The following is a 23,474-nucleotide window of genomic DNA, read 5'->3' as shown; positions in this document are numbered from 1 at the left end:
CAGTGGGAGGAACCTCTGTTCTGGAACAAAGTAGTTCTCTCTTTGAAAAAGAATAACCTAAATTCACAAAAAAAGATTTAAATTTTTGGAAGATCAGAGTTCTTCAGGATGACATGGAAACTGATCCCTTCTTTTTGGCATCACCTGTATAATGCAGGGTCCTACCAGTCAGCATTGAATATACAGAATTTCCTTGCTGACCAATGGAGTATTGGTAGCACTCAAGTCCTGTCAGCCGCACAAGTGAGGCCACACAGCTAACTCCCCCTGTGGACTTAGTTTCAAGTAAACAATTTTCCATTCAGGAATTCCTTTCAGAAGGGAAACTGCTACTTCCATGTGAAAAGTTGTAAATCTCATCAAGAGGGTTGTGTGGCAAGCTAAAAATATTCAGGACCTCAGAGGACTCATATTTTCATCCCTCTCCTTTGTTTCAAGGGTTCAGCTTATTTTAGGTAATTAATTACTGGAGAGTTGCCCATTAAATAAATAGATAAAGAAATACTGGGAGTTTTCTCTTTCCCCTTCGATTTTCCAGCATTGAAGCTCTCAAACAGAGCAATACTGTTTATGAGAAAATTGAGGCAGTATGAAGCATATATTTTTCTCATTTTTTTATCATTAAAACTGTATGTATTTTCATAAGAGACACTCATAGTTTACCCCAATTCCTTGAGCAAGCATGTGCTGACAGCCCATGTTTTAAACCCAGCTGGCAGCTCTGGGCTCTGCAGTCACTCACTCAGCCCTCACCATGCACCCAACAGGGAGGAAAATTACAAAGAAAAGGTAAATCTCTTGGCTTGAAATAAAAGGAGTTTAACAACTGAAATAACCCAAACGACATCATCATCCAAACAAAAAACAGGAAGGGTAAGGAATAAAACCGAAGAGAAACAAATGTTTCACATGTTTGCTCACATGATTGGGCACAGATCAATGCCCAGTCTGTTTTCCAGGAGTAAGCAGTGACTGACAGCCAACTCTGCCCAGTTTGTACACTAGGGTGATGTTCTGTGTAGGGAATATCCCTTTCTCCAGTTCGGGTTAGCTGTCCTGGCCATGCTGCCTCTTGGCTTCTTGTGCATCTGCTCATTGTAAGAGCACAGGAATCTGAGAAGTCCTTGATTTGGTGAGCTCTACTGAGCAGCAACTAAACCATCACTCTGGTATCAACATTATTCTCATGCTCAAAGCAAATTGCACCACTGTACCAGCTACTAAGAAAAAAATTAACTCTATCCCAGACAAAATCATGACACCATGAGATGCAGCATGCACTCACTCACAGTCAGACAAACTCACATCTAGCCTATTACATGCCCAGAATTCCAGGTAAGAAAATATTTTTCTTGGTATCTTGACTCACTTGTAGATATGAAATTTCTTCAAGCCAAAAAATGCTTCTGCTGTCTGTTTCCTCCCCTGGATATATTTAAGGAGGAGGGTTAGATAATGAGCACAGTAAAGGAGATGAGTTTCGGTGAGTTCTTGCATGTCACTTGGTGCAGGGACAAGATTCCAAAAGGAGTCCAACAGCCGCCTTCAGTAAATGGGAAAACCTTGTTTTGACAGACACACACAAGTGTGTGCACAGAATGAATGAGTTAGTATCATTCCATCCCATTAGATGAGCTTCTGGAGCTTCTGCAACTGGCCACGTGTATATTCTTGGCCTGTATGACATATGAGCTTAATCCTATTTTTCCTAGAAAATATTTTTCCTAGAAATAATAGCATTCTGAGAACATAGATGGTTAGGTATAGAGGCAGAGTCAATGGAGAAAATTTCTGAAGTTACCAGATATTAACATATTTGATTGGTGCTCTTTTTGAGAGATGAGAAGTTGTCTTTTTTCATGAGTTTTTTAAAACATGTAGGGCTGCAGTTTCTTATTCCAATGTAAAAGAGCAATGAGTTTCACGCATAGGAGAATGCATGAAATACCAGGTCTTGCTGACATTACTTTCTAGCCTTTCAGAAAATGCCCAGACCTTCACATTTACTCATGACCTAAAAATTAGCCCAAGTGGTGTCATTTTTCAACCTGCTCCCACCATTGCCTGGGGTTATCTCTAGAATGTCAAGGCCTTATTCCTCTTGGCCCTGCAATTTGTGTCATCAGTGACATCCATGTGAAGGGAAATTCATCAATCTCTTAGTGGACAACTCAGTGCAGACACAGAGACATTTCAACCTAATTCTCTGCTACCGTTTCCTTGCTGGCATCATAGGAAAAGATAAGGAGGAGTTGTAGCCGCCAATGACATAGAGAGATTGGTATCCTCTTCCCCTGTGTTTAGAGGGTGTAAATTGTTTTCTTTCAGGATTTCTCAGTATTCCTTTTCTAGAAGTTGCCAGCCTGAGGTAGTAAAAGCAGCAGCTGCTGAGATTGGGATCTGTTTGCCCTCATTTTGGACAACCCTTGATCCACTCATGTTAGGCCTCTGAGTTGCTGTCTACAAAGTCTTAATTTGAAGAAAGAGTAAGAGAAGCATGCCCATGGAAACTAAGAGGAAAAGTTATAAATAACATTTTTTATTATCTTAAGTTCTGTGCATGGGCGTGATTCTTCAACCTTGACCTTGGTTTAAATAAAAATAAATTAAAAAGTATCAGCTCTTTCTTTACAGCAGAGACTTATTATGTACCATCTATAATGCTTATACAGTTCATGAAAGCAAATTTGAAAAGGAATGAAGGAGACTTTAACAATGCAGAGCAGCTGAACAAATATATAACAATTCCTTGAATGAATGATTGGATGATACCTAATAGCAGGGAGTTTGCAATAGTATAAGATTATCCTCTGATAATTCTTCAGTTCTGACTGTGGCTGCCTGATAATCCCTGAAGCTTCTAATCTGCAGGATCTGAATCCATAAAGAATGACGAAAAAGAAAAAAAAAAAAACACAAAAACTTTACAATCAATTACAGTTACTGCCACAGAGCCATTAGTGAGCAGGTGAAATAAGTATGACCTTTTTAACTTCAAAGTCATGTCAGAAAGAAAAATATATACATAAAGCCCCTCAATCCTCTTGGAATTTGAAATGAAGTTTCAGTTTTTAATATAAAGTTTATTGCTTTTTTGAGTTCGGAAGATAGTTTTCTTTTTACTTCTTTTCCAGATGTCAATTTGTTTCTTTTATTCAGATAATCATTAACTCCAAGCCCGCAACCAGAATGTGCCCATTTAATTGAAAGGTGGATTAACATTTTCTATCAAAATGGTGGATGGTAGGATGAGAGTGTCTTTGCCCTGTGTTTTGAACCTTCTTCTAAACCCATTTGCCACAGTAAATTTTCCCAAACTGAAATTCAGTCTTTCGAACCGTTTCTTGAGGTGACAGTTTTCTGGAATATTTCTTCAATTATCTAACTTTTGTCATATGCATGGCATTTTTTTTCTTGTTTCTACTTTCAATGTGTTTTATGGTAGGAGTATTTTCTTTGTTAATTCTTTAGTAGTAAAAATGGTGGAAAGAGCCTCACCTCTAGCTGACTTTGGAAGCCAAATCTAGAGTCATACAAACTGCAGCTATTGCTCACTGGTTCACTTTTCCATTTAAGATGGATGCAGTTTTATAAAGCATTGGAGGTGCCAGCAAGGTATTAAGGATTCTTAGCTTGGGCTCTGACATTGGGATCTGAAGCTTCAGAATTCAGGAATTTAGTCTGTGCCTGCCTCAAGATTAGAAATACGAAATAGCATGGCAATTAAGTTACTTGCTTAGAGTTTTGTCTTGTTACCTACCTTTGTTGTGTATTTATCAAAAAATGTCCAAATATCAATTTAAATGGCACATGATTGAATAGAAATACCAGTTTCACAGGAAGAGCTGGATCATAAGATAGAGAATATGTAAGATGCAGAATTTCCTGGGAGATTAACATTTCCATGAAGTCAGTAAGATGACCTAAATGACTTGCTCAAAATAAAATGAGAGACCTATGACTAACAATGTAAAATCCTCATTTTTGAGGTTTTAGGTGAGCATCCGAAGACATTCAACTCTACCATGGACACCTGTATCTAAATAAAGCAGCTCAGTGTCTGGATTAGAAAACCTGGACTGTGGTAAATTTTCCTTTTAGCTGTTACCTAACAGGTTCCATTTTTTTTTCTCACCCTTAATGCGGAACTGAGAAACTCATACACTCACGTTATTTACTACCACAGTTTGATTACACCAATACTGCATTAGTCAATGTTACAAACAGCTCTACTTTACTATAGCTTGATAGAGATGTACACCAGAAAGATGATGGACATTTTATCCAACACACATCATTGCCTTGATTTGTATTCTGGCAGAGAATGAGAAAGAAACTGGAGATGGAGGAAAAAAGGACATGGATAGAACAAAAGCTAACCCCTGGCCACCTCCCTGACAAGATGAGATAATCATGCTGTCCACAAGAAAAGCCCTTCAAATGAACAATAATTTAAGTGCATTTCCTCCTTGAAGTCACCTTGACATGCTGAAATACTCAAGTTTAAGAAGAAAAAGACATCAAAGGGCGCTCATTAGAAAATGTGACTTTTGATGGATAATTTAAGTGACAAAGTAAAGTTAAGCGTTTGAAGCAGAGGTCTTGCCAACAAAATGTTTTTCACAGCTGCAATAAAACTGGGGAACATTTTGTGGTAACTGCAGAAACTTGTTTGTGACAGTTGAAAATTCAGTTGGCCAATTCATTGCTGCTTTTTGAGAGAATATCCTGTCCTTCAATCCGACATAATCAGCACCCATTTGCAGGTGCTGTATAAAAGGATATGCACTAGGAAAAGGATAAAATATTCTCAGTAAGTTACAGCTGTATTTTCATAAATGCTCCATGGGATGTGGACTGGGTCAAATGGGGAAAAGTTCTTTCTAGCTTTCTGGTGCTCATGACAGATGATGATCTTTTTAGTTCCCATCTTTTAGATGAGAATGAAAGGATTCCTTCAGTCCATTAAAAAATTACAACAAAACAAAATGCTATGGGGGATGACATAATAATTGTTTAACATCTCTTTGAATGTCATCATTTTAATTCCATCTGTAGATATAGAACAGAAAATGAGTTTTATATAACATTTTGCCCTATACTTGCCATGCCACTTTGAAGACGGTTTTGTGACCTTATAGAAATGCCTTTCTTACTGGTGATGCTACAGGGATTGTGGACCCCTGGAAAGCTACTATATATGAACAAAGCCTCAGTTAGTAAATTAATTTCATGCACCTGTATGGCAACACTTCCCCCCTTGTGTTCTGTTTATTGTTATTGAACATGTTTTGGTTTAGGTCATTAATGACTCATAGTCCTGTGAATTTATCAAAGTTGATCTAAAACTTTGTTTTATATAAAAAATGAATGATGCAAAATGAATTAATTGCAGAAAATGAAATGCACACAATTTTTTTCTCTGTCTCCACTTAAGAAGGGTGCTGGTAGCATACTCCAGAAGTAAGTGATGCTCCCACCCACTGCTGTTTGTAAAGGATCCCATCTCTGATTTCTTTAATTGAATAACAACTCACTGATTTTCAAACAGAGCTGCCCACTGATGGCAAAAAGCCCTGGACAAAGCTTCAGGGTCAGCATCCTCTTTCAGTAGGACCACTCATACTCTTCTATTCTGCTCCATCAGTTTTACTTGGCTTTTCCTGCACAGGGAACTTTACTATGATAAGCTCTGCACTCAAGAAACTAACAGATAAATTTGAACAAAACAAGCTCAGGAAATTAAACTGACCTTTCTACTTTTAATATGTGTAAGTGAAAAAAAAAAACCAGCATTCAAAATTCATAGTCGATGTTCGCATTATTAAGTGAAAGAAAAATGGATAGTTTTAGAAGTATTCAGTGACTTTTTAAACTGTGACAATAACATCATGCAATCAGTTGGAATTGCAGATTAATTGCACTCAGAAAATTGCCATCCATCATTCTGAGATTGTTTTAATATGTTGAACTCCAAAGCTGAAAGTTGCTTTAAAAAATAACATTTTTGTTCATAAAAACTGAGGAGGTTTTTTAAATACAGGAAAGAACTGCATGAAAATAAACTGAATAAAGAATAGGAATGGAAAATTTTAAAAGCCTGTAGCTAAATTAATTTCATAAACCCTAAATCAAAGGAATATACAGTGATCCTTATGGGGAAAAAAACAACCACAACCAAATCTGCCAAAACCCCTTTCAAAACAAGGAATTTTAAAATTTCTTGTTTAAATGACTACTTGCACAGACACATAAAGAGGTAGTTTTAACATGTCAGCCAAACTGGAGAAGTAGAAACTAAAAAACCCTTCTATACCTGAGCAGAAAAGTCTGACATATTGTACTGAGAATTTTCTCCCGAGTCCTTATTGCTTTGAAATAAAAAAGCAATAAATCCCAGGATTAAGAAAAAAAAAAAGAGGAGATGGAAACACTAGTGCCAATAAAATTTACAAACTCAAATAAAGGATTTCTCCATCCTTTTAAATATCCTACAATAAACTCATAAAAACCTAGTTTCTTAAACAAGAGGAAAATGCTTTCATTTATCATACTCACTATGTAAAAGTCATTGTTTCAGAAGCTACACTCTTTGCTTCTGATAAGGTTATACTATTACTTTCCAGCTCAAGACTTACCTGAGGCCCACAGTAATGCTTATTACATATACAATAGAACCAAGGAATGAGTGAATTGCCTCAGTGAATACCTGAATGGACTAGCTCAACCCTTTAGACAAAGTTTTAGATAAATCAGAAGTCACTGCTCTTTCTCCTTAATGAAACTTTTTACACTTCCAAGTTCCAGAAAGCAGAAAATATTAAAAGATGTTCTCTCAGTATGAAAACTTGATCATCTATTTTTGCCACACTATCATGATTTTTCTATATAAGTACCTCTCTAAGAAAAAAAAGGGCCAAAGGATCACTTAGCAGAAAAGGCTAGACAAACCAAACCTGAAAGGGGAAATCAAGTGAATTAAAATAAAAATTAAGTACCTACTTCTAATGAAGAAGGAAAACTATGCACAAAACTGGCTTATTCACCACTTTTTTTGTCCTCAGATCAATAATGAATGCTTTTCTGGAAAAGATGTTCTAAACAAAGACAAGCTACTAGGCTCAACCCTGGAGTCAAGCATGAAATTCTGTGACTGGTGCTGCACAGAAAATTAAGCTAGATGGCTGTCATTATTTTTTGTGGAAGATGGTGAATGTCCAAACTAAAAGAGATGTTGTGCTGGATTCACTATTCAGATAAAGCCAAACTGAGCAGGAATCTGAGACTTGGAGCCTTTGCAACAGTGACCATGAGTTAGCATTGAGGGGGGAGAAATAAAAGGTATTACCAGCATAAAGATCCTGTGTATCAGGAGAGTAGGTTTAGGCAGTTGGTGTGTGTGAAAGCTTGAAGTCTGCCCTGGAAGATAAAATCAAGGGCAGCCTCCTCAAAGCACCAGAATGATCCATCTTGATCTGCACAAAACAGGCCAGCATGGCCAGGGGCCAGGCTAGCTCAACGTGGAACTGTGAGTAATAGCACTGAAACACTGTCCAGGAATTCAAGGATTGAAGTAAGAAGGCCATATCCCAGCTGGAGTTAAAACTGGTAAGGAATGTCAAGGGCAACACTTAGTAAGAGAAAAGAATACTTTCAGCAAGAGGAAGACCAAGGTTAACACGGGATTGCTGCAGGAAGGACAGGAGTCGTTGTGCTAGATACTATAGGAAAAACTCAGATGCTCAATGTTTGCCTCAGGTTCTATTGGCAAAGAGTGATTCCAGGCTTCCATTACTTGATGGAAGCCTGGAATCTGGAAGCCTGGAAGCCTGGAAGGCTGGAGAGCTGGGCATAGAGAAACTGAATGAGGTTTAACAAAGGGAAATGTAAGGTCCTGCATCTGGGCAGAGAGAACCCCAATGACCAGCGGAGTTTGAGGGCTGACCTGCCAGAGAACAGCTCTGCAGAGAAGGACCTGGGAGCTTTGGTGTGTGACAAGCTGGGCATGAGCCAGCAGTGTGACCTTGCAGCCAGGAGGGCCAGTGGGATTCTGACATGCATCAGGATGAGTGTGGCCAGCAGGTTGAGGGAGGTGGTCCTGTCCCTCTACTCAGCCCTGGTGGAGTGAAGGGTCCAGTTCTGAGCTCCTCAACACAAGAAACACATGGAGTTACTGGAACAGATCCAGTGGAGAACATAAAGATGATTTGGGGTGAGGTGTATTGCTTTTATTAGGAGAGACTGCAGGAAGTTTGGCCTACCTATTCTGTATAAGAGAAGTCTGAGAGGGGATCTCACTAATATGTAAAAATGTCTTAATGGAGGGCGACAAGAAGATGGTGCCAGACTTTTGTCAGTGTTGCCCTGTGATAGAAGAGACAACACTGACTATAAACTAAAACATGAGAAGTTTCACCTCAGCATGAGGAAGAACTTTGTGTTGAAGGTGGGAGAGCACTGGAACAGTTTCCAATGGAGGGTGTGGAGTCTCCCTCTCTGGAGACATCCAAATCCAACTGGATATGTTCCTGTGTTACCTGCTCCAGGTGACTCTGCCTTTGCATAGTGGCTGGGCAGTAGGATATCCAAAGGTCCCTTCCAACTGTAATGATTTTGTGAAGTCAGAAAGACAGATGGTTAACGAAGAGCTTCTAACACCTTTGCCAGCAGTCTGAAGTATAGATGAACCGTGCCCTCACCAAAGCAAAATAACTGCATGCAGGCTGGGGATGGCTGCATAGCAGCTCTGCAGAAAAGGGCCAAAGCTCTCATTGACAAAAGGCAGTCATGTGTCATCTTGCCAACCCAGGATGACCAAATGTGGCTGATCCTCATTAACAAATCTGTATCCAGCCTGTTTTAAGAATGACCCTCTATCTGGCACACTCATATGCCAGAGTCACATGAGGTCATACAGTCTTGTGTCTAATTTTGGCCTTCAAATACAAAAAAATCCAAACAATGACAAAAAAGTGCATTTGGGAGGGGATGACCAAGAGAGAATGCTGGAATATATTACATATACATTATTCTGGAAAAGACAAGGATAAATATTTCAGCTTCCATCTACCCCATAATAGATCTGATAGAAGTTGAATGCTCTCAGAGGTACACACAGAACAGATAGGCGGCCATAGTTCCAATATATGGCAAGAGAAATTTTCATTGCACAAAAGGGAATAATAAACAACATAATGATTAAAATTGTTAAGCCCTGGAACAGGTTGCTAAGAGAGATGAGAAAGTTCATCATCTCTGGACATCTTCAAAACTGTCCTAAAGAAAAACTGAGCAACATGATTGAGATCTGCATCATTCTGTGTTCAGCATATACTTGGATGGTCTTCAAAGGTTGATTCAAGCCTAATTTTTCTGTGAGTTCTTTTGACTTTAAAATCCATGAATCTCTGTTTTTCTTTGATGAAATAGTGAAGAGTTTAAAGTGCATTCCAATGCTTTTATGGGGAAGGATTTTGCATGTAAATGTCAACATTCTCCTTTCCCACTGTTAACAGACAAAATGGATGTACATATTCACTGCACTTTAGTAAAATCAGTCTCTACAAGTGCCTGTGTCTATGAACAGTGTAGCATAGACAATAAACCTTTTTTTATTTCTTGCTGTAAAGAGTCTCAATTTAGTGGAAATCTTAGTTCCAGGCCTAAGTTTACTTCTCATAAATCACACAGGCTGAAAGGTAAACTAAGTTACAGGGGGAAATAAATTTCAGAATCATTATTTGAGCACAAGAGTTTGACTAAGAAATGGAAACAGTACAATCATATAAATAAAATGAAATAGGATAAAAATAAGATAAAAATTGAAAATAATTTCTATTAATGATAGCTAATTTTTCTATGGCATCTTTTATTGACACATTTATAAACTGAGATCTGAAAAGGACTTTGTAATCTCTGTGTTCTGAGTAGCTGTACTGAACAGTTTTTTAATAACTTCTGAAATAGTTATTAAATAATAATAATAATAATATAATAATAATAATAATAATAATAATAATAATAATAATAATAATAATAATAATAATAATAATAATAATAATAATAATAATAATAATAATAATAATAATAATAATAGTAAAAAAAAAAAACCTGGTGTTTATGCTCCTAAGAAATTAATTGAGAGAAATGCATCTCAGCTTGATAATCACAAAAAAAGACACCTATTAAATGACTTCCTTGAATCTTATTTTTAGTGTGATTTGAACCTTACTTATTACACATCTTCCTTAATGCAGGACTGTATCTTAGAAGTCTCTGTAGGAGTTGGAAAAGGCTTATTCAAAACTGATTTTATGCAGCAGCTCAAATATTGGAGCATTTGATGAGAATGAAGCACAGATTCCTAGAAAAGGTACAGACTGATAGCTTTCTTGTGTCCACACTGTATCCAACTTCTGAATTATAGATAACTCAGACAACACTTTTTTCCACTTCTTCCTACTTCACCTGTATCAATATTATTCATAAAGTTGGGAATGGGAGTAGAAATTTAAAAATGTTAGTATATGCATAAACATAAAGCATAAATATATAGTCAGGATGCCACAAAGAGCCCTGTGTTTCTTTAAAGATTCATTTTCACTTTGGAGTGATAAAATACATTTATTTTAAGTTGTGGATGAAGGAACATACACATAAGTAGTTTCCTTCTAGCAAAGAATCTAAAGCAGTCCTCATTTTCCTATGTTCTCTTGCTCAGTCTTTAGCTAATCTTGAATTTGCTTATACATGAGAAAATATTAAAGGTGAGAGTACAAGTTTCGCTTCTCATGGCGGGACTTTTAGCTCTCAGGAATATTGGCTACATGTCAGAGGAGGGTAGCAAAAGGATCCCTACAACCCAAGCTCTGTGTTGCCATCCCAAGATAATTCACACATTCTGGCTTGTTCACCCTCTGACATTTGTGTTTGAATGATCCCCATACTGATTGCAGATTTAGTCAAAGAAGTTTGGAAAACACATCAACAAACTGACTGTGAGTTTCTGCTTTTCTGGTGATGCTTGATATCACTGTGCACAGACACAAGCCCTCGTTCAGCTGTCCACTGTGGGTCAAGGCCATCTAACATTTAGCTCCATACTTGTCCAGAAGGAAAAGGAGTCCTTTGTAGATGGAATAATTTGTGAACTGAGTATTTTAAAGTCATCAGATACATACAGAAGTTCTGCAAATCTTCTCTCTGAAATCTGAGCCTCTACTTAGAAAAGAGTAGCAATTTATTTATTTAATTTTCCAACATATAATAATAATAATAATAGCAATAGCAATAGCAATAGTAATAGTAATAGTAATAGTAATAGTAATAGTAATAATTACAACCATTACTGTTTGAGCAGAATAATCCTATGCAGTCAGTTTACAGTGTGATACACTTTTGATGTAAATGACAGAACACTGGAATGGGAATTAGGAGATCTGGATTGTATTTATGGCTCTACTATAACCTGGTCTATGATCCCTAATAAATTACAACACCTTTTGTTGTCCTATTTCCCAGTTCATATTTATCTGATAGTTCATCCAGAAGACAAGTATCGTGTTCAGGGAATCTTCCTTGTCAATATTCCTCATTGCTTATTTAGATAATTTCTTTATTACTTTAATTTTATTATTATTAAGAAATAGTACTTTGGAGAGGTATTACACCATGTGTAGCTTATATAAATCTTGGACAGAGATGGGGGCTATTCTTTTTTGCTAATGTAACATTTTTGTAAATGTTAAAGAGCTGTAGGAATGCAGGAAAAATGAGAATAAAAGACAATATTGTACCTTCAGCTAAAACCAACCATACAGACTCAGGAATAACTAATAAATCCATTAATTTTCAAAAATTTTACAGTGACTGTGCTGAGACGATAGCTTAATAGTCAGGTCAGGGAAAAGGAGATAATTTCACTTTGAATACAGTTTACTGAAGGAAGCACGACCACTTGGGGGATTTTAGCTGTATCTGAATTTCAAATACTTCTAAATTTCAGTTCTGGTTCTATATAGCATAAGCTTCAGCATGACCCCACCCTTAGCTTTATTATGTCAGGCATTCTTTTGATGTGATCCCCATTTTGTTATGTGTGTTTATGCAAGAAGGAAGTATACACAATGAATGAAAATCATGACCTAAGCATAAACAGCATATTTTGTATCTGAAGCTATATTTACCTTGTACTGAGCAAGTGGTAGCCTAACATATAAAGTAAATATAAAGAAAAAGAGAAAGCGTGACTATGGGACTAGATCCAGAAGAGCCAATGGAGTAAGTAAAACCAAGGTGAGAAGTTTGACTAATTTTATCAACCCAAATTTTAGTTCAATCCTAGGTATTGTATTAGGTTTTCACTTCTGGAGATGCAAAATCTGTTTCACATTGAATAGATCGCAAACATATTTCATGAATCTTTCAACCTTCTTCCTATTCTGTTCATTGTAACAGCAATACTTGAATCCAGTCTGCGAATGAAAAACATAATTCAAACACGGCAGAGAGTAGAGGGGTTACAGATCAGGATTGATTTAAATGGACTGATGAAAATGCACCTTCATCATGTCCTGATTCAGCCAGGCACTTGAACATATGCATAACATTTACTACTTGACCAGTCCCAGCCAGTGCTTACCTGAAGCAGAGCTTTAGATGCATTAAAATGGTTCAGACCTGTTATTCTAGTCTCCTAATATCAAGGAGTTAGCCATTCATAGATATTAGCTCTGGTTTTTTCTTGAACAAAAATGGACTGGCAACTTTTTAAGTATGAAGTCGGACTGTGGACAGCAAATGTGAAGCAGCTGACATGGAGAGGCGGTGATAGGACGTTCTGTAAAAGGGGAAAAATTGCAACATGGCAGGCAGTGCAGTCTGCTAATCTGTCTGGCACTGGAAGTTTTCAGAAAAATTATTCTACAACAAAGAAATTCCCATAACACAAGTGAGAGGACAGAAAAGATAAAAACAGAAACAACAAAACCAAACAACAAGTCAGGAAATTAGAAAGGAAATTCAATCAGAAAAATAATTTTGTCTAGATGCCTACTACCACAAAATCAAGACTTTCAGAAGTTTTCAAAGAAATGGTGGAACAGTAAAAGGTATTATTAGTTTAAAATTGGGATCAACACACTGTGCTTGAATCAGAGAATAGCCTGGGCAGCAAGGCACCTTAAAGATCACCCCATTCAACTCCGCTGTCATGGGCGGGTACAAACTTGCACCGTGCCAGGTTGCTCAGAGACCCATCCAACCTAGCCTTGAACACTTCTAGGAATGGAGCAACCAGAGCTTCTCTGGGAAACCTGTTCCAGGACCTCAGCACCCTCACAGTAAGGAATTCTTTTCCAAATATCCAATCTAATCCTAGTGCCTTTGAGTTTGAAGCCATTCCCCCTTGTCCTGTCACTACATGCTCTTGAAATTGTTCCTCTCCATCTTTCTTACTGGATCCCTTCAGGTACTGGAAGGTCACAATAAGCTCATCTCAAAGCCTTCTCTTTTCAGAGAATAATATATATTGTCTCAGCTTTTTCAGCCTCTCAGGAGAGGTGTTTTTGTCTGCTTTAATGCAGGGCAATCAGTGAATCTGTGCTTCTTACATTTTAGGTGACTGTGGAGAGCACTGGGTTACAAAGGCAAAACCGTTCACCACTATCCCTATGTTCACACTGCAGGGACAGCGGGCTCGGCAGCACACTCAGAGCTCCTGGTCTCTGCTCAGCAAGTTGAGGAATCAGGGAGATACCATCTCTCCCATATCTTTCTAGGCACCAAAGCAAGAAATACACAGTCTTCTACATGGCTGGGAGGGGCATCTGAGAACCTTGTCTGTAGGCTGTGTCACAAGTACACCCTCTTCTGCAACGAGGGCACAGCTTGCCTCCTTCTTCTGCTGGACATGAACACAGTGACATCCTCACCTCAGGCTGGGGGCAGGTTCTGAAAATTACAGCAAGACAAGGCTCTGCATGTAACACAAACAATGAAACTCTTCAGCTCTGAATGCAAACAGACCATAAACATGGACATAAATTGGACAGCTGTGTAAGAGAACTGAACAGTGAAAACCTGGGATGTCTAAACACAGTGGCTTATGTAGAGCTATGTCTGGTACCTCTGATCAGTGCTGCTGTTGATGATGAACTCGTAACATAACAACAGGAACAACTTGTAGAATTTGGCAAGAACAGCAGTAATTTTAGACCATCAAGGATCATCTATTCAATCTCAAGATGAGTGGTATGAAATGAGCCTTTTTTTTTTTTGTTTGTTTGTTTTGGGGGTAACTAAACAATATTAATTTTCAGAAAAACGTAGGAACATCCCCTGGATCAGTTTAATTCATTAGTGTAGGTATAATCAAAGTGAGTGTATACAGAAGCCTTGAGGTCTGGATTGTTAAAATTTAAACAAAATGCTTTAGTTCTTCTGCTGTTTCAGTCCTCCATCTCTGTACATGCCTCATGATGAAGTCCAACCTTTTTTCTGTTGACCCATAGCTTTCATGAAAAAGAAGGAGTGACCTTTAGGAGAAGAAGACCTATCCTTTGCCACCATTATTGTCAAGTCAAATGCATATCAGTCCTCAAGGTGGACAGGGGGTGAACACTGAGAGATTTTTCTCACTAGACTTCATCTGGCTAAAGGCAGGTGTTTAGCCGTCTAAACCAAGTTAGAGCTTTTATGTGCTAAAGTTGACCACCACTCACTACTTATTCAAGCGAAGGCTTACAGTGGTGAGTTTATACATCTACATTAAATTCTGTGAAGGGAATTTGATCATCTCCTTTATTCTTCTGGAAGTCTCTCCCAACCAGGAAAATTCTCCAAAGTGAATCCCAGCATTGTCTGCTGCCAAGTGTGCTTTGTAAACATAGAGGCCAGGATCTGAATGACAGGTACCCATCCTGCAGGCAGGAAAATGTTTGTGTGTTGGGACTGTCTTGGTTGCAGTTAAAGTTCTTCGTAGCTGCTTGTTCGATGCTGCTTGAGAAAAGAGGCCAAAATGACACTGAACAGACTATTTTAGCTACAGTGCTTACACAGCATCAACACCTTCTCTAACGCCCCAATAATTGCATTTAAGGTGCACAGAAGCCGCAACCAGGCAGAGTACCCAATCTTGTCAGTGAGAGAGTCCATGCTGCACATTGTCGTGCTCAAAAATTAAGGAGATGTGGGAGGATTGAGCAGCTCATATTCTGGTTGGGTACCATCTGTGTTTTGTTCTGAAGATGGGATATGGTCAGTTACTCTTTGCATAAAGTTTTTTGACTTTGTGTTTTCTCTCTCTTCTTCCACTCCTCCACTTATTAAGCTATTTTCATCCTGGCCCATGTGTTTCCTTGCTTTTACTCTTTCATTCTTCTTCCTCCATTCTCCTGTGGTAAGAAAGGAGCAGCAAATGACTTTTCATGGAGCACTTAGCTGCCTAACACACAACAGCATGGATGAGCTGGTGACTAAATGTCTTGGGCAGTGCAGACATTCTCTCAAAGGAGCCACCCACCATCTTGCACTAAAAAAAGCCCTCTGCATAACTTAATGACATATTCTGCATTTACAGCCTTCAGTTTCACCCACAACATCTGCTTACAGTGCAATTAGTGCTTATGTATACCCTTCCTGTATTTAACCTTTTCTCTTAAATGAAGAGAGGTCACAATTCAGCCAGAGCATTTTGCGCAGTTGAAGATATTCTTGGCCAATGAAGTACCATCATTGCAATCTATATCCTGCATCAGAAATAAGAACACCATAATTCCCTCTTCTGCCATTGCAAATAAAAATGCCAGGACCTGAAATAAATGCTTTACATAAGCATTTCTGTAATAACTAACAAGAAATCGAAAGAAAAGTTATATTAATTTATTTGCACCATAATGAACATACCACATCATTATGCTCTCTCTTCTCTTTCTTTCCTTTCTCTCTCTTTCTTTTCAGACTTTTTCTCCTGATTCTCTCTATTTTTTTCTCTTTTTTTTTTTTTTTTATTGTGTTTCTTCCTAAAGGGACGTTTGAATAGAACTATCTGGTTTAGAAGATGAGGCTGACTGATTACTGTAATTCATAGGGCCTTAATTAGCTGCACAAACCATTAGCTACAATTAGACTATTATAAAACACTTGATGCGCTGTGTCAACCATGGGGGCTCATTTATTCTTGTGGCAGGCAAGGGAGGGGGGAAGGGGAAAAGAGAGAACTGTACAGCCAAGCATGCTAATAAAGAATGATTTTTGATTTAAGATGTTGCCGATAGTCCCTCAAAATTAATCTCAATAGCTGTCTAATTTGTGTCGGTGGATGGTATATTTATTGTAAAATGACACCAAAGCTAAATGAGTTACCTGAAGCAGGACTGCTAATGTCAGCGCCTGGAGACGCAACTCCATATGCCGTAATACAGCAAGGCACTGGGGCTGAATACTCCCAGTGGAGCACTTTGCTTCATCTGTCTCTGAAAATGCAGCAACCTGACTTACACTTTATGATCCTTAAATAATAATAATTTAAAAAAAAAAAAAATGAGAAACAAATTCCAGAGCTGCTTTCAAAGGTGATGGGGGGCTTAAAAGGACAGGGTCCAGGCAGAAGAAACCTTATTGAAATTGGTTTGGGTGTTGGCATATGTAAAAGTCAAAAAATATGAGATTTGTCTTTAAAGTGAAAGAGAGAGGAAATAATACAGATGAAGTAGATTTTTCTAAAGGCTTAACACAGTGGGAAGGTAAGTATGACATTCTTTAACGTAGAGACCTTTTTTTGTTTGTTTTCCTATTGTATTTTCTGATTCATATTGTATTGATCTAACTTTCTAGTTGCAAATTGCTGGAAATACATTTATAGATTCCTTTAATTTATTTCTCTTTTTTTTTTTTTTTTTTTTTTTTTTACCCTTGATTAATTTCCTGCTAAGCACCTTTGCAACAGAAAGTCAGGAGCTTAAAATAGGAGAGATTGGTTCAATAATACATGGCACTTGGTCTTTTCTGTACCATGCATGAAAGTATAAAAGCACAGAGGGGAAGAAAGTAGAATCTGTAGTTAATATGTTAGATTGGGACTCAGAGACCTGAATTCTGTTCCTGTTGTGCCCTACATGACCTTGGGCAATTCCATTTCTCTGTGCTTTTGTGCAACATGGGGACAGCCATACTTTCTCTGCTATTATGCTTTGTTTCTTTCAACTCTGGGGCCCAGATTCACAAAGGTAAATCAAGGTAATTTATCTTGATGGACTAGAAAGTAAGAGCTGAATTACCTCTGTGGATCAGGGTCTAAGCTTTTTTGGGGCAGGGATTGCATATTGGTTTGGGAAAATACAGCACTTGGCATGCGGGACCAAATGTCATTTAGAAACTCTAAATCTTCTTGCAAAAAAATCCCACAACATGCTGCTAATAGGATGGAGCTGTTACACTGCATACACTGTGATTAACTAGCTGATGATCTTCAGCGATGCTGCAGCTGCCAATACACTTTGTACTGTCCTCAGCCATTAATATCTCAGCAGAAACAGAGCTCAGAGTGCCCAGCCCCAAAATTACAGGCCTCTGTCGCCAGAGCCAAAGGAAGGTGAGTCACTGATAATTGCAGCTGAGTGTCCTGTGTCTCGCTTAGGATGCTGAGCACTACATCTAGTCCGGGAATCAGAGACAAAAACTTGGAGCATGACCCTCATTGCTCTACTTACACAGGGAAATGCAGATGTGAGGTGAGAGGGAAGCATTGCCTGACTCTGATGCGGAGGTGGCAGCCACCATTTCTCACGCACAGAACTCTCCCAGAGCAGTCTGGTGTGATATTGTCTCTTCCTGTGTGTGGTCTGACTGTTGCAGAGCAGGGAACAGTCATCGTCACTGTGTGCATGTAGAAACTGGCTGCCCTAACTCTCTCCCTTACTGCAGTCCTGAGGACCAAGGCTTCTTCTCTGCACATCTTGGCCAAAGAATAACATTGACATAGTTTTAACAGAAATTGCCATGATAGCAATGACTGCTTACAACATATACATTCATTTATGCTAAAACATTAAAGTTTCATTTTGAAAATTTTGTCTCCTTTGAGAGAAAAAAACAAACACCTACCTTCCCACCCCTCCAAGGTATTATGGTATGCAAAAATGTAACAGCAACAGAAAAAGACAAATTAAAGAACACCAAACAGCAATCTGCAAACAAAGCCTTTTGTCCTAAAAGTGTATGGGAGGGCATGTACCTATGCATGCATGCAAATAGCAGCTTCACACTTTTATGTGAATCTAGGCATTTAAAAAGAAAAAATTTTTATAAATTGTCTTTAATTCAAAAATCTACAGAAAATTATCCTGTTGCACTTTACAGTCAGTCTGTCAATAATAAAATAATTTACATATAGGCACGGAGCAGTGGTAAAGATTGGTGTCAGAGAGAATTCAATAATTAGTAGCTAATTATAAAATGTACTAAGTTAGATAGGTTGCCGTATTATAATTATGGTGGAAGATGAAAAAGGATTTTCTGGATGATGAAGGAAGGATCAGTCAAGGATGACCAAGAGCTCAGTTCAATCTAGTAACATGATTGCAATTAAAAACCACACTCATAAACAGTACTCCACTGGGATTTGAGAAAATACCCTGGTCTTATAGGAAAAAAAATGGGTAAGTTCTGCTGCACATTGATTGGATTTACAAAAGGAAAAAATTTATTCTTTTGCTTTAGGACTAGTTATCAGCATATTTTCAAAAGAATCTGTGCTCCACACACATGACCAAATGGAAATTCTGAATAAATTACCTCAATTTTTTTATTAGATGAGATCAGAAAACAGCCTGGAAGAAATGGGTGGGGTAGGTGGCTCCTCTGACAGAAAAATAACACCTATAAAATGGAAAAATATATTTAAAGTCTGTGATCTTACAAAGTTTATGAAACATTTATTCAATGCTTATTGAACAACCACTGTTCAAGCAGCAGTTTGTTCAGTTTCCAGGCAGTCACCTCACAGTAATAATGACAGAAGACATGGATGCCTCAGGAGATGCTCCTTGGGGAGTTTTTCTCAAACCCCCTGAAGCAGGATGCTTTGGCAGCAGCCAGACTGCCAGCACAGGGGGGAGGCTTTGTGTTCTGAACAGTAACAGAACAGTGAGAAAAGCCAGGAGCAAAATCACAGAATCACAGAGCAGCCTGAACTGGAAGGGACCCACGGGGATCACCAAGTCCAACTTTGAACCCTGCAAAGGCTTTTCCCAAGAGTCACAACCTGACCCTGAGAGCGTTGTTCAAAAGCTCTTTGGGCTCTCTCAGGTTTGGTGCTGTGACCACTGCTGCTCTGGGGAGCCTGTTCCAGTGACCAGCCACCCCTGGGGAGAAGAACCTTTTCCTGATATCCAATCCCAACCTCCCCTTGTTACAGGGCTAGCAAGGGTCCTTCAGGGTGAAGAGAGAGGCGAGAATGTTGCCCTCACGTTCAGAAGGCTTGATTTATTATTTCATGATATATATTACATTATAACTGTACTGAAAGGGATTGAGAGAAAGTTCCCAGAAGGTAGCTAAGCTAAGAATAGAAAAGGAATCAATAACAAAGGAGCTCTCTCTGATTCTGTCCCAGAGAGAGCTCGGTCTTTGATTGGCCCTTAATTGTACACATCCAACATGGGCCAATCACAGGTGCACCTGTTGCATTCCACAGCAGCAGATAGCCATTGTTTACATTCTTTTTCTGGGGCCTCAGCTTCCCAGAAGGAAAAATCCTAAAGAAAGGATATTTTATGAAAAGATGTCGGTGACATCCCCTGGCAGAACTGCATTCCCTTTGGGTCCTCTCAGGGCTCCCCGGAGATGAGAGATCATTGCCTGCCCTTCCTTTTGCCCTCACAAGGAAGTTTTAGACTGTGGTGAGGTCTCCCCTCAGTCTCCTCTTCTCCTAACTTGCTCTTTTTCAGCCAGACATGAAATTACTCAAGGTTTTCTCTAAGCATTTAGACTCCTTGCCATGATTCCTCAGGTTTTGGATTTCCATTTGTGAAGCAGTGCTTTATTTGGCTTTCTGCATAGTGATCTAAGTTTTTCCTCCCTCCTTCCTTCCATGTTAAAGGGTGTGCAGGCCTTCCGTCCCTGTTATGGATATGACACATCTACATGAAAAAGGGATAAAGGATTTCAGGAAGGTGTTTTCAAAAGCTCAAGTGGCAGGCAGGCACAATATTCTTATTAAGGATCTATGAGTACTGAGAGACTTCAAAAATCTTGCATTTAATTTCCTGGCTTCTGGAGCTAGCATGACCCTGATTTCTGTATTCTTTCCTTTTTCTCCTAACTTTCCATTCAATAGTTTAAACTTACAATGTTATTTTCAGTAGTTTGGTTGGTATGTTGCTTTTTTTATTCCTTTTTTTCACTCCCCTGGGAAGTCAAACTGTAGACAGTATTACTTGGTGATTCATCTATATTTCCTTCTTAAACCAATTCCTGCTTGTTGCGTAGGTCTTACAGATGTTTTGTAGAGATACTGTAAAAGGCAAAGAGTTCTCAGCCTCCAACAATACAGATTTTAAAGTCATAAGCCCTCCAGTTTCTGGGAAAATAATGGAGAACTCACACAAAGAGAGCAGGTGGGAAGGGGAAAGATTAAGAAGAGGCAGAAAAATGCCACCTTTTTTATTTACTGGGTTTGACTTAGATCTCATAAATTCTCTTTAATGTAATGATACCATTTTTTCTTGTTTCAAAGGAAAAAAAAATCTTTCAGATCAAAATTTATCACAGTCAAAATAAAAAAAAAAAAGGAACAAACCAGCATAAAACATTTAACAGCAACATTTAATAATGTATACAATAAAATATTGCTCTAATATATTGACAAATACAGCAATAAAGTATTAATGTGATTATGCTTCATCAGTGCAACAGCCCTTTCTCCTTGTCTTTCAAACAGTTTGAATAAAGTCTCTCCCCTCTAATCAACAGTTTCACCCTAATCTTATGAAAACAAACCAACAAATAATGCACTAGACTTCTTAAAAAAAGATTATCTAATTAATTTTCTTGTGACAACACATACAGATACAAACTAAGGTAGCTGTAATTTAGTTTTGGTTTACACCAGAGTAAGTGAAATGGGAGCTTATTCCACAACAGCTTAATTAGGAAGATTCTGTAGCTGCAATTTCTTTATACTTATTTTCACCACTGCTGGGGAAAAAAAGGCAAGAGCTACATGCCACTTTACAGATTCCACTGAGGCATAGGAAGAGGAGTTGTCCAACCTATAAATGAGATCGACTCTTGAGCTGGCAACAATTGCTGTGATGTCTGAAGGCAGCCAGACACCCGACATGGTCACAGGGGCTTGAGGACAAAAGTGAGGCACCTGAAACTGCAATTCATGGCAGACAGAATGCAGAAACCTCTTCAAATCCATTTCAGAGACAGAATCTGACTCTGGGCTGCTGGTGTCTCCAAGCTTCAAATCCTCTCACATAATTAAACAAGCCAGGTCAGTTTTTTCTGATATCAACAAGGGAAGGTTCATAAGGCTGAAGCACTCTCACAGCCCATGTTGGCTCATGGTTCAAGCCTCTTTTTTCTCTGAACATCTAAGAAACCATCTGCACTTAAGAGATTCTATTTAATGGTGGGAACATAAAGGGTAAAGCAGATAACTGAGTGAGAAACCCTTCTTTCAAGCATTTTAATTATTATTTTCATATGAGCTCTCTGTCACCAGATCTTATCAGCAACTACTTCATATATCCTAGCTGTCTTATGGAATTGAAATATTCAGAGAGGATAAGGCTACTTAAAAGCATTTTTTTTTTTTCAATGTGATTGTTTCTTCAGTCATATTTTCCCCTCAGGATTGAGATGTTGTTGTTCTGGATGGATGAGACAAATGGAATCTGGTGCCACAATTACACCTATACGTGTGTTCTGGTGCCCTTAGTGTGCTCACACACATGTCATTGCCAAAGCCAGTTGGGGCTCTTCGGTATAGAAATCCAGATATTTAATTCACATATAGCAAAATATTGCATCATCCCCGGCTGTGTGAAAAGCACACTTCAGAAATCTCACCTGAGAAAATATATAAGAATTCAGTTTTTTATTTCCAAAATGTCGGTGACTGCTTAAGCAATAGGAAAGTTAGATGTAGCAGAAATAACACTCTTCAGGTTTGTGAGAGGAGCTCAGGTAGCATTGTTAATGGCTTTCAGACGTGTTTGGAATTAATCCCTTGCATCTGTTTGTCATCTTTTTCAGATTTAATGACTTCATGCTTTTCTGGGTAAACAAAGAGGCTCTCTTGCTCATACGTGCTACTTAGAGCAGTGTGCATACCTGTGAAATGAAAAGGTGACTAGACTGAAAATGTCATTTGCTGTGACTTTGCTATGACCTTTATTCCAGCCAAATTCCAGTCCAACATGAGTCACAGCAGTCTGATGGATGGAGTTGCAGCTGTTGAGTCTGCTCCTGCACAGGCCAGGAACGAGACAGGCGTGCTGCAGCTAAATCTAGACATCAGTGGTACAGAAATCTCACCAGCTCACTCATCTTCCATTATACTTGGTGAAGAACAATAGATGCTTCCAGGTCACAATTCATCTGATCTCTTTAAAATGTCTGCTTTGGTGTAAGATGAATTGCATCCTGGAAATGCCCACTAACTATGCAGAGCCTCTAAGGTGATATCTTCATTGTAGACATCTACAATTAATCATGTGAATTTCTGTATGGGTTTAAAGATGGTGGAAAACCAAAGTTAATATTGGAAGTTCCTGTCTATTCTTCATGCTAATGTCACTCTACCCCTGCTGCTTTACAAGAAATAAAGCTTTCCCTGATATTTGCAACAGAGAACTCCTTTTATATGTAAAGAGGACCATTTTCATGGGAGGAGAAATTTTCTCAAGAGTGAAATAATGCAGGAAACAAAACAGACTGAATTGCGACTGATTAAAATTTATTCTATTCTTCCATTCTTTTACTTATACTTCATATTGACTGCTGAAAAATTAGGTGTGATACCAGACCTTAGGCCAAATCACCAGTATTGGAAATGCCTCCTGTGTTGCTAACACCAGGGATTTGCTCTGCCTCTGTCTTTCACTGCAATCCTCCAGGTGAAGGAGGCAGTTTCATAAAAGATGACATTTTCTAGCTCGGCCTCCTACAGAAACCAGCTGTTGACGAGCACCAGCAGCCATCGAGCTGAGCATCTTTCCCAGCCCCTGCTGCTGTGTTGGACAACTCCCATGCACAACACACAGACAGACACACAGACAGACACACAGACAGACACACACGCAGCTGTGTTTTTGTGTTACTGCCTCTGCAGGTTCAGCCTGGAGAGCTGGGTCAGTCCCCCCACAAGGCTGTGGCCGTGAGGCTGGAATTATGCTCCTCATTTCCAAACCATCCAGAGGCATCACAGGCTGCACAAAGCCTTTCCATATTTTTTTTCCAGCCTG

The sequence above is a fragment of the Melospiza melodia genome, chromosome Z (assembly GCF_035770615.1).
Source record: "Melospiza melodia melodia isolate bMelMel2 chromosome Z, bMelMel2.pri, whole genome shotgun sequence".
In the NCBI taxonomy this organism is placed as follows: Eukaryota; Metazoa; Chordata; class Aves; order Passeriformes; family Passerellidae; genus Melospiza; species Melospiza melodia.
This window is presented reverse-complemented; position numbering follows the sequence as displayed.